At 41.9% G+C, this 11494-nt stretch overlaps 1 non-coding gene across 1 annotated transcript; it reads left to right on the top strand.

Annotated features, from left to right (window-relative positions):
- The first annotated feature begins 11073 nt into the window (after window positions 1-11073).
- Window positions 11074-11287, top strand: LOC122695701. The gene has a single exon (XR_006341465.1). It is a non-coding gene; the product is annotated as a small nucleolar RNA U3 (small nucleolar RNA).
- Window positions 11288-11494: the final 207 nt, after the last annotated feature.

The following is an 11494-nucleotide window of genomic DNA, read 5'->3' as shown; positions in this document are numbered from 1 at the left end:
GGTCCTGTGGTCTAGGAGTGTGCAATTTAACTGGGGACTCAGAACTAGCACATATGCAGCAACAGCAAAAGTGTGGGGTGTAATTACCTCCCATTACATGAACCATTGGAGAAAGCAATGGCACCCCACTCCAGTACTCTTGCCTGGAAAATCCCATGGATGGAGGAGCCTGGTAGGCTGCAGTCCATGGGGTCGCTAAGAGTCCGTGCGACTGAGCGACTTCACTTTCACTTTTCACTCTCATGCATTGGAGAAGGAAATGGCAATCCACTCCAGTGTTCTTGCCTGGAGAATCCCAGGGACCGGGGAGCCTGGTGGGCTGCCGTCTATGGGGTCACACAGAGTCGGACACGACTAAAGTGACTTAGCAGCAGCAGCAGCAACATGAACCATAAGAAAGAAGTTACTTGAACTTCCTTCTTCTGATCTTTATTTTTGTTTTTATTATGCATAGCGCTAGTGGTAAAGAAATCTGCCTGCCAGTTCAGGAGCCGTTAGAGACATGGGTTCACTCCCTGGGTGGAGAAGATCCCCTAGAGGAGGACAAGGCAATGCACTCCAGTATTCTTGCCTGGAGAACCCCACGGAAAGAAGAACCTGGCAGGCTACAGTCCACAGGGTGGCACAGAGTTGGACATGACTGAAGCGACGTAGCACAAGCATATTTACTTTAATACTTTCCCATTATATTTTCTAAGTGGTTGTATCTGAGAAATAGGAGGAAAACAGCTTTTACTTTGTAAATATGTACTTTTACTCTCTTGGTTTTAGTAGTTTTTGTTTGGTCCTCTTGGTTTTTCTAATTAGACAATCTTATCATTTGCAAACATTGATCATTTTGCGACCTTCCGCTCCCTTCCTTCCTCTCTGTTAATATCTTGTCATTGGATAGAATTTACTTTGACAACCATGATAAGTGGAGGGATAGTGGACCTTCTTGTCTTGACCCTGACATCTATTGAAATCCTCCTAGGGTTTTATCCTTATGTTTTCTTTTCTTTCTTTTTTCCTTATGTTTTCTTTCATTATATATTTGACTATTGCATCTGTTCCCATTTGCTCTAGTCTCTCCAGGAGCATCATCTACTGAGTTCTACATCTGTCATGTTCTCTCTCGTGTTTTCTCTTTTCCTAGAGTAATGCTTGACTTCTCTTTTGGTTCAACCAGTGCCCTGTACCACAGTGATTCCCAAGTCAAGAGATAAATTACTTCTCTCTTGAGGACCAACACCTGCATACCTATTGCCATTTGGGTGTTGTTATCTGAGACCAGAATATTTATCTGCATTGTTATCTGATGTGATTGTTATGGACATCTAGTGGTAAAGAATCTGCAGTGGGGAAGAGCTGGGCTCAGTCCTTGGATTGGGAAGATCCCCTGGAGAAAGGAATGAGCACCTAACACACACATGGATACCTGAAGCTTGACATGCTCAAAATTGAACTCTTTCCCCCACACAAAAAGTTCCTCCTCCTGTGTGCCCTACGCAGAGGCTGATGACTCACCTAAGCTGGAAAACTTGGAGTAAAGTCATCTCCTTCCTTTTCCTCCCCTTTCCTTTTCACATACAATGGAAATGCAGATGGTTCTGTTAAATAAGGCCAAAAGAGTGAAATAGCAAAATCAGAGCCCCTCGTATGCAAGATGCTATGATGTGTGAAAGATATGGTCCTCACATTTGTAGTGATGGAAAATGATGCTATTTAAAAAACACCTGATTGCAGCTCCTTCTACTATAAGGAAGTTGCCAAATTGATTTTCAGGGTACATAACATTACTGTTTAGGAAAACACTTTGACGGAACTTTTTGGCTGAGAAAGGATTAGCCTAGATGTGCTCAACACAGAGAGAGCTGAGTTTCTCTGTGAAAGAAAGAGAGATTTGAATTTCTATAGAACATCAGAGCGAAAGAGATGGTGTGGGACCACAAGATAGAGAAGTCTGGAGATATGAAGAGGGAAAAGAGAGCCTAAGAAGACGCAAGAAATGGGAACCGAAGAAGAGAAAATTCCTTTCTCTCTGGGAAAAATTCTCTGTAATGGGGATGGCCTGGGGACTGTGGGATGGCCTGGGGACTGTGGGATGGCCTGGGGACTGTGGGACAGGGATGTTCACTTCTGAGTTGTGTGCTGTGCTGTTGTTAGCCTGTCTATGTCCCCAGTGAAAACATGCTATCCATAACAGCTTGGAATAAGTGGTCTGCAGGAAGCCAAGCGTGAGGGCAGTAAAAAGAAGTGAAGCTTTCTCCACACCACTCCGATTGAGGCAGGGTGGCTGGTAGATGCAATGAGTGGAAGAAGAACAATTCAAGATTTACCCTTGAAATGAACCCCTCCCCCCCTTTCTTCAGGATCTCAGAAGAAAGTGATCTTTGAAACAGGGCAGGCAGACACTTAGGCTGCACTCACAATCTAGAAGGGAAGATAACACAAGTAAAATCATAACTATGATAGAAAGCAGTGTAAAATTCATGCCATCAGAGTGGTATGTACAAAGAACAGAATTGGAAAACAGAAACGTTGAAAATCATCATATCAAAGGAGAGCTTTGATATTAATGAAAGTAGAATGAGATGGAACTATCTGAATATATACAGAATAAAATCACCGTACATACCAACGATACACAGATAAATATGCTACGCATTACTTTAAGCTGTAGCAATGATTTCTGCAATAGTCAATATAAGAGCACATGAAAAGTTTTTAATTAGTTATTTATTTTTGGCTGTCCTGGGTCTTGGTTTCTGTGTGTGGGCTTTCCCTAGTTGCGGCAAGCCGGGGCTACTCTTCATTGCAGTGCACGGGCTTCTCATTGCAGTGGTTTCTCTTGTTTTGGATCACCAGCTCTAGAGCAGGGGCTCAGCAGTTGTGCCGCATGAGCTTTGTTGCCCCATGGCACATGGAATCTTCCCGGACCAGGGGTTGAACCCATGTCCCCTACATTAGTGGAAGCAAACTCTCTTCCACTGGACCTCCAGGGACGTCCAAGAGCACGTTTTTAAAAGTAAAATATAACACTCAACATATGTTGACTAGATGAATGAATGAATGAAGAATTTGTTGAAGTAATTCAGAATGGGAAAGTGATGAGTGAAACAGGGCAACTGATCAAGCAGGAAAGATTGTAAAATAAAGGAATGAATGGCTTACAAAAAGTATCTGAGATTCTGGGCTGGTACATTTACTAAAAAGTAAACTTGACTGAAGGAAAAATGAGCAGCATATATGCTAGGTCAACTCATTACCATGATTACAAATGCTGGTGCCAGCTAGAGCAGGGTCAACTAATGAAAAGACTGACCAGGGAGAAAGGTCTTAGAAAACTTCCTAAATTTTATGATAAAAAGTAGTAAAGATGGAATTGAAAGCTTTTAATTGGAACACTAATGCAACTGCTTCTGAATCATTCTGATCATAACTGGAGAGAGAGAGAGAGGACAGACAAAATATGAATGAAAGTCTATGTGGCATTTGTAAATGAACTTTGAGACTACTAAAATGAAAATCAGACTGTCCAACTGTACTTTGTTGTAAGTGGTCTTCCCTAAGATTTTGTGCTTTTTTTTTTTTTTAGATTTTGTGCTTATAAAAATAAAACGGGCTTTTCATTTGGCAAATGTATGAAACGTGGTGAGTGTGTTGAGTTGGAATGGTTAAGTGGTGCTAATATTCCCAAGCATTTAAAAAATGAGAGAAAAATATCAGAAGTCCCAGCCAACAATTACTTGTCTACTCTAGTTTTAACATGGGCCAAATGTACAGGTGCAAGTTTGGGGAGACTTGTGGAGGAAAGGTTTTTGGTCCAAGATCAAAGATGAGCTGAACAGGCTATCTGCCATCAAAGGACTAGCCTTCCTAACGTGAAGGGAACACATATTTTTGGGAGCTGTGTGTCATGGAGGCACTTGATCTCAGCTTGCTGGGTCTCACAAGGGAGTGAGCCAAGTGCAGTTGTCTTCATGTAACAGACAAGACTGAGGGTTTGAGAGCTTACACGTGGATAAGGATTGGAACTTGGTTTAGATGTCAGGTTTGTTAGCTCTATGTTGCCACATCACCGCCAACCCTAAGGAAGGGTAAGGATTCCTTTTTATAATTTCTTACTGACTTAAAACAGAAAAATCTTTCTGAGACTCGGATGGTTGTTTGACACTAAGCAGAATTCCACCCAAACAGGTGAAAGTTATCAGCAAAAGCCAGTACCTTTTTGAGACCCTCTAGAGACAGGCTCCTGCTTTGAAAAAAAAAAAAAAAAATGTGTAAAATAAACCGAATCAACTCCAGATCCATCCCAACCAATACTACCCAAGAGGGACTAGCAGAGCCATTTATGAAGGGTGAACTAAATTCCAGCTTATTTTTCCTCCTGTGAGAAGAAATCATGTAAGAAAAGAACAAAGATAGTAATAACAAACTGTATTAAAACGTCCGCTTATCAAAAGTCAGCATAAATCAGGGAAAAGACAAGTCAGTAACATATTTGCAACACATCAAGTGACATAGAAAGAATTTCTCCCAATTAATAAGAAAAAGATAAACAACTGCATAGAAAAACCAGTTCACAGAAGAACAAACATAATTGACGGGTAAATATATCCATCATGTTGAATGAATAAAGTAAATTGTGGAAGAAAGATACAGTATGACACCATTTTATGAAGCTCAAAAGATGCTTCACCTCATTGAAAATCAGGGAAATGCAAATTAAAGTCAAAAGGGGTAACATTTCACATTCAAAACTTGAAATGTCAAAAAACGCCAATAATTTAAAGGGATGTGGAGTGAGTGGAACAAATACACACTGCTAGAGGTTGTATATAAACATTTGGAAGATAATTTGACATTTTTAGGGGATGTTGAAGATGTGCAAACTTTATGAGCTGCCAGGAATAAGTTTCTAAGGAAATTCTCATCATGTTCCCCAAGCTGCAGGTATAATAAGGTTCAAAGCAGAATTGTTTGCAATAGCAAACCATTGGAATCAACCAAAACATCTAAGAGGACAATGGTTAGATATATTTTAGTATGGTCAAACCATGGAATATTATACAGCACTGAAAATTAATTTAACCATATATATCAACATGGGTGAATATTGCAAGCATGTTGAATGAGTAAATTGTGGAAGAAAGATACAGTATGACACAATTTTTATGAAGCTCAAAAGGAAAAATTGAGAGTATACTTTAGAGATATGTACTCAAATAGCTGAGCCACATGCTAGAGAAAAGTCAAGGAGTAATAAACATAACAGCTAGGATATGGTAACCTCCAGGGAAGAGGGAAAAGAATCTGAAATGGGGGAGGAGCATACAGGAGTCATTGGGCGTATGGATGGTGTTCTTTTCATAGCCTTGTTTTGAGCACGTGAATGTGTGCTAAGTCATTTCAGTCGTGTCCGATTCTTTGTGAATCTATGGACTGTAGCCCACCAGGCTCCTCTGTCCATGGGATTCTCCAGGCAAGAATTCTGGAGTGTTTTGAGTACATCAGCATTTACCTTATTCTTCTGCCTAATACATACTTTATATGCATTCTGTTAAATGCACAATTTAAAAATATAAAGAAAGTATTAAGGGCTTAGAAACACATTCATTTTAATAAGAATCTCACTAACTTCCCTTCCTTAATCAGTATTCACCAAACACTTTTGCTTTGCTTTAATGACTCCCTTAGGAATGGAATTTGCAGTGGATAAAAGGATTAGACAGCAGTAGGTAAAATTGTTAACTGTTGGTCGATCTGCAGTTTGCTTTTGACATCTCAGAAGTAAAAGTTAAACTTCAGGTTTCCCTGACCCCTGAATGGTCCCCAGACATCTCAGTGATGACTCCATTAATGAAGAAGATGTTTCCAAAAAATCCCTTTGTTGATAGAAAAACCTGCTTCCAGAGAGAGAAATCATGTTGGCAGCTTGGGATTGGGGCTCAGAGTCATGAATTCCTCTCTTGGTTCCCCATCCAGGCCCCACAGCCAGACCTTCCCTCGCTCTCCCCTGAGATAAGCCTTGGCTCCCCAAGTCTCTCAGAATGTTTGGGAAGCAGGGCAACCTCCTGCCCGGGGATGGGTGGTCCCACACAGTGGCTGCCCTGCTCCTACCCTGCCCTTCCTCCAACTGTGACATATGCCTCGGCTACTGCTGTTCCTCCTCTTTCTTAGCTGCCCCAAAATCTCTGCACTTGAGCAGACCAGCCTCATCTTCTTCTTTAGTATTTTTTAAATATTTATTTGGCTGTGTCCGGTCTTAGCTGTGGTGTGGGATCCTCACTGTGTCATGGGAGATCTTTCGTTGTGGTGCAGACTCTCAAGTTGCGGTGCGTGGGCTCAGCGGTTGTGGCACATGGGCCTAGTTGCTCCATGTCATGCAGGACCCTAGTTCCCTGTCCAGGGATCGAACCCCCATCCCCTGCATTTCAAGGCAGACTCTCAACCACTGGACCACCAGGGAAGTCCCTAATATTTATATTTATTTAGTTTTATTTATTTGGCTGTGTTGGGTCTTCATTGTGGCATGGAGGATCTTCGGTTGCAGAACTGGGATCTAGTTTATGAATCAGGGATCGAACCCGGGACCTCTGTGTTGGGAGTGGGGGAGTCCTAGCCACTGGATCACCAGGGAAGTCCCAAGACCAGCCTCTCCTAACTTCCTTCAGAGCAAGCTGACTGTAACAAGGAGCTGGGCTGCCTGAGCATCACTTACAGAGTTGAGTCATCTGATTCAAGCTCTCACAAGTCTCGGAGACCCCTGTGATAACCATAGAATTATTAACTCCTAGTCACTTGTCTGGTTTATCAAGCATTGGAGTTTATAACATCACACTTAGGAGCTTTCTTTTGGGAATTTATTTTTCAATTTACCTAATATTTTGAAAGTCTTCATAGCTTCAGTAGCCAGTGAGGGGTATTAGGGAAAGAGCAGAATGGGTGGACATATTTTTTTAGTATTTATTGACATTTTTCTTTGACTGTGCCACATCTTAGATGCAGCATGTGGGATCTTCATTGCAGCATTTGATATCTTTTCTTTTTTTAGTTGCAGCATTCAAACTTAGTTGCACCATGTGGGATCCAGTTCCCTGGCTAGGGATTGAACTCAGGCCCTCTGCACTGGGACTTTGGAAGCTCAGCTGCTGGACTATCAGGGAAGTCCCTGGAAATCTTAAAATGAAGAGGTTAGAAGACTTTTCAGTAATGACTACCCATATACTTTCCTGAGTTACCATTAAGTTTCTCCTGATAAAAGTCAGTCTGTTATATGTCAGACCCTGATGCTGGGGAAGATGGAGGGCAGGAGGAGAAGGGGGTGATAGAGGATGAAAGGGTTGGATGGCATCACCAACCCAATGGATATGAGTTTGAGAAAACTCTGAGAGATGGTGAAGGACAGGGAAGCCTGGTGTGCTGCAGACCATGAGATTGCAAAGAGTCGGACACGACTGAGCGACTGAACACAAAATATGTCAGATTGTGTTGACATATTTCTGTTTGTACCAAACCTTCAAGGGAAGTCTAAGTTGAGGTGTAAATACATACCAGTCAAGAATCCAATAACCTGTAAAAATCGGAATCAATCACTGACTCCAACCCCCTACAAAGCTGCTCAGTAGGAAATTCAAATGCCTTTTAGGACGAGAACAGCGCCATCCCCTGGTGGTGAGGGGCAGTGAAGGTCACATGACATTTTACTCGAACTATGCAATCACCTTAGATTCCACTCGCTTCCACTGTCCTCATGCACTGTGTGGAGAATCTGTATTTCTGGTGGGACAATGTTATCTTCTCAAAACAGATTTCTCACATGGTTATAGAAGCAGGCTTTTGCTGCATAGAAGACAACAGCTTAGAAACTCCTTTTTCCCAGATGAAGTTTTGGGGGTATTTCTAGAAGTCCCCCAAATGTCTAAAACTAGAAATGTCTTTACTTTCGCACACACAGGAACAGCTAAGAGACGGGTTGCCAAACTCCAGCCCAGAGTGAATTTTTATGACTTGAGCTGTAAGCCTATGAAATTAGGGGTTTAAAATGGAAACGCTGACACAATCTTTGCATTTCGTAGAAGGTTGAGTGCTGGTAGGGGGAAGCGCCATTCTCTTGCGCTGCTGGCCTCTGCGGTGCTAGGAAACTTCCCGTCCGGCTTTCTTTACTTTGGGGCCTCTTGTTTTCCTCTCTGATCTCTCAAACCTCCCTCCGGCCCAGCTCCGAAAGGCAGCTAAGATGCAGGCCCATCTGGAGATGTTCAGTGTGGGGACTGGACCAGCTGCAGAGCCCAGCCTGTGGAAGCCTTACTGGCTTCAAAGCTCTCTGGTGCCGCCTTGGACTGCTGGCTTCCAGGCCCTCCAAGCCTCAAATGTCCCAAGAGGCCCTGAGTTCATCAAGCTGTTGTCCTGGGGCCAGCCACTGCCTTCCTGTGAATCCTTCTCTTGATGCAGAAAGGTACCATTCCTGAAGCTTCCAGGGCTCCCTCTGATCTACCGATGGCTTTTGGCTGGTGCTGAGTTTACATCCTCCTGAAAGAAAACCTCTATCAGAATCTTTTTCCTTCATGGGAGCAAGAGGGAATCCTCATCACCTTATGGGTTCACTGCTTAAAAGACTGATTTTATACTTTTTAAAAGTCTCACTAGGGCTTCCCTGGTGGTTCAGATGGTAAAGAATCTGCCTGCAGTGTGGGGGACCTAGGTTCAATCCCTGGGTTGGGAAGATTCCCTGGAGAAGGGAAAGGCTGCCCACTCCAGTATTCTTGCCTGGGAAATCCCATGGACAGAGGAGCCTGCTGGGCTACAGCCCATGGGTTACAAAAAGTCAGACATGACTGAGTGACTAACACTTTCACTTAGGACTTACTATTTAAAGAAAGCATATAGCATCTCTTTATCACTGAGGACCTCAGAAACTACCTTGGACAGGTGCAATCAAGGCTTAAATGAGGGTGTAAATTTTTAAAAGGAATTAAATCAGTTGTCTAACTTAATTCCTTTTTCTTTTACACTTTCTCCAATTTTAGTTTTAGTGATTTTCTTGTCCTCAGAGACTGTTTTATAAAACCTTCTTTTCTGTGATCAGAATTAAATGAGAGAATAATACAGTAAAACAACACAAAAACAAAGGAAGCAAGTAGGAAATTTTGCATAACTCAGTAAGATATCCTTAGATAGTTGGTGTTCTCGTATCCATGGGCCTGAAATATTTAGACAGAACTCTAGTTTGCCACAGCCAGAAAGGAAAGTGTGGTATGACAGAGGATATCATTTCTTCTGCACAGCGAAGACTTCTCAAGTTGTTCCAACCTAGAAACTAGTCTCACTCTTGAAAGAAGAGACAGAGAGAGACGGTGCAGACAAGTGAGTGAGAGCAAGAGATATCGAAGCTGCGTGAGATAAGGAGTGGACGGCGGTGGCATGCCTTCTGCGGGGAGCACAGTCAAAGAAAATCAGCCTTCACGTGTGAGAGCTTTCAGTGGTTCTGCTCAGGAACAGATGCGGAAGAGCTTTTGCTAGTGCTATGGAAGCACAGTTCAAAAGGACTGTAATTAAAGACTAAACTTTGAGCCACTGCAGACAGAAAAGCTGAAAATTCTCTGCAATTAGTTAAAAGCATTTGGATAAGGTCGAAAAGTGGGGACTACAGACAGCATGGGACACAGAAGACGGGCAGACAGTGTACTGCCAGACAAGGGAAAACAAGGGTCTGAACTGGACCAAGAGAAAACCATTCCCCCAGTACTTAACGTTAGAAATGTATTATTGATTACGACAGTTGTATTTATACTTATGTTTAAATTAACTATTTGATAAAATACAGTTTACTCTGTAATATATAGTTATTCTCCAAAGATCCTTTCAAAAATCTTTATGAAGACCTGAGTTCAAACAGACAAAACTCTTTAACTATTTTTTTTTTTTTTTTTTGGCCACAGCATGTGGGATCTTAGTGCTGAATCTATGAGACTGAATCCATGCCCCCTGCACTGGGAAAGAGGAGTCTTAACCACTGGACCACCAAGGAAGTCCCCACACCTTTTAATATTGATGCTACTCAAACCAATCAGATTCCAGCTCACATGACCATCAGGATCTTATGTGGAAAATTAACAGAGAGGATAGCTCAGAACAGTGCATGATTAAGAATGCAGCAGGCTTCCCCGGTCTCAGCAGTAGAGAACCCGCCTGCAGTGCAGGAAATGCAGGAGATGCAGGTTCGACCCCTGAGTGGGGAAGACCCCCTGAAGCAGGGCATGGAGACCCAATCCAGTATTCTTGCCTGGAGAATCCCAGAGGAGCCTGGTGGGCTACAGTCCACATAGTCGCAAAGAGTTGGGACATGAGTGAGCGACTGAGCACCCACACACACACGCATACTATGTGTCTAGGACTCCATTATCTACTGTATATCTATCTGTATCTATATATGTATCTTCATTTAATCACTGTAATTCTACCATACAGATTTCATTTTCTCTATTTTAAAGTTGATAAATCTGAGGTTCAGCAAAATCAAGTAACTTGCCCAAGGTCATATAACTAACAAGTATGGGAGTTAAATATTCAGATTTGAGTTTCCCAAACTCAGATTATTTTCCTTGTACAGCTATTTTCTGAAAAGGTTTCTGGATAACCAAGATTGGGGTTACAAAGTATAAGCCCAAAGTAGGTGATCATGTATTTTACTCACATAAGGAATATAAAACCCTCTTGCAGAACTCGGTTGCTCTTGTTTTATACATAATTCAAAGTCGTGGTTGCCTGGTTTCCAAGTCCAGAGCTGATCAGATAGAAATGACAGGTTAAAAGAGGAAGAAAAATTTCTGTAAGCAAGTACTATGATTACAAGGAGAAGAGATAAAAGACATCTTGATGGCAAGACCACATTAAAAAGCAGATATAAGATTGGTTGCAGCCATTATGGAGAACAGTATGGAGGTTCCTTAAGAAACTAAAAGGAGAGCTTACCATATGATCTAATCCCATTCCTGGGCATATATCCAGAAAAGACAAAATCTCTAATTTGAAAAGATGCATGCACCTCATGTTCATAGCAGCACTACCGACAAGAGTTAAGACACAGAAATAAAGACTATACTTTCAGGGATCATTTCTATAGTTTGTTACTAGAGAAGTTTCTCTGATTGTGTAGAGCACCCGAAACCATGAGGAAGAGATGCAGTGTTCTCTCCTGAGCGTGAAGCTGGTCTTTGGTGTTGCTTTTGCAGCTGCTATTGGCCATTGATGATCGTTCTTCTCTTCCTTTGGAAGAGTAAGAGGGAGGGAACACCATCTGAGGGGGAAAGAAAAAAAAAAGACACAGAAATAACCTATATGTCCATTGACAGATAAATGGATAAAGAAGATATGCTATATATGTGTATATATGTATGTGTGTGTGTGTATGAATTATATATAATGGAGTATTACTTAGCCATGAAAAAGAATTTTAAAAAGCAACATGGAATGACCTAGAGATTATCATGCTAAGTTAAGTCAGACAGAAAAA

Source organism: Cervus elaphus, chromosome 5 (genome assembly GCF_910594005.1).
Source record: "Cervus elaphus chromosome 5, mCerEla1.1, whole genome shotgun sequence".
NCBI classification, from domain to species: Eukaryota; Metazoa; Chordata; class Mammalia; order Artiodactyla; family Cervidae; genus Cervus; species Cervus elaphus.
This window is presented reverse-complemented; position numbering and strand designations above follow the sequence as displayed.